We start from the raw sequence: 1,164 nt of genomic DNA, 5'->3' as shown, positions 1-1,164 counted from the left end.
TAGTAAATGTCTGAGACCAGATTTGAATCTAGGACCTCCCATCTCTGACTCTCTGACTATATATCGGTTCTAAGGCAGAAGAGAGGTAAGGACTAGGCAATGGGGAGAGGGGGGGTGTCTGAGGCTAGATTTGAACCTAGGACCTCCCATCTCTAGGCCTGACTCTCAATCCACTGAGCTACCCAGCTGTCCCCTACAGCTACTATATCTGAAAGGGTAGAAATGATTCAAATGTACAAGAATAAGAATCTTTCTCTAGTTGATAAATGGTAAAAAGAAAGTGAACAGGAAATTATCAAAAGAAAAAATCTAAGCTTTCAATAACCATATGAAAAAATGTTCCACATCACTAATAATGAAATTAAGAATTAAAGTAATTCTGAGATTCTACCTCACACCCATTAAACTGGAAAAGACAACAATAAAAATGTCAAATGTAAAAGGAGTTGTGGGAAAACAAGAACACTAATGGAGTATTAGTTAATTGATCTAGCTATTGTGGAAAGTAATATGGGTGCACATATACTAAAATTGGAATGATGCAGAGAAGATAAGAATGGCCTCTGTGCAAGGATAACACATATTTGTAAAGCATTCCATATTTTTTTCAAAAAAGGAAATAAGGGTGCAGCTGGGTAGATCAGAGATTGAGAGCTAGGCCTAGAGATGGGAGGTCCTGGGTTCAAATCTAGCCTCAGACACTTCCTAGCTGAGTGATCCTGAGCAAGTCACTCCCCCCCACCCCCGTTGCCTAGCCCTTACCACTCTTCTGCCTTAGAACCAATATATAGTATTGATTCTAAGGTGAAAGGTAAGGGTTTACAAAAATAGAAAGAAAAAAGAATATGGGCCTGATTCAAAACTCATTAGACTATACATATTCTTTGAATCAATGATACAACTACTAGGTATGTACCCAAAGAGATCAAATAAAGAGGGGGGGGAAATATTCCCATTGTCCACTGTAGCTCTGAGACTAAAGGACTGAGATTCTACTGGCCCTTTTTACTGGAGATCCGATTGACTTCAGTCCCTGCTGGGGCATCCCCACATAGAATACAAGCAGATGGATGGCCATTCCTTGTACAGTCCTCATCAACACAGAATAGCCTCCTGGAATTTCTGTTTGGCTTTATTGATCATTGTGTCCTCTAATGCCTTTGT

At 39.8% G+C, this 1,164-nt stretch overlaps 1 non-coding gene across 1 annotated transcript; it reads left to right on the top strand.

Annotated features, from left to right (window-relative positions):
- Positions 1 to 498: 498 nt before the first annotated feature.
- On the top strand, positions 499 to 606 carry LOC130455330 (U6 spliceosomal RNA). Its single transcript, XR_008913244.1, has one exon. It is a non-coding gene; the product is annotated as a U6 spliceosomal RNA (small nuclear RNA).
- Positions 607 to 1,164: the final 558 nt, after the last annotated feature.

Source organism: Monodelphis domestica, chromosome 6 (assembly GCF_027887165.1).
Source record: "Monodelphis domestica isolate mMonDom1 chromosome 6, mMonDom1.pri, whole genome shotgun sequence".
NCBI lineage: Eukaryota > Metazoa > Chordata > Mammalia > Didelphimorphia > Didelphidae > Monodelphis > Monodelphis domestica.
The sequence above is the reverse complement of the archived record's forward strand: the minus strand, read 5'-3'. Positions and strand labels throughout refer to the sequence as shown.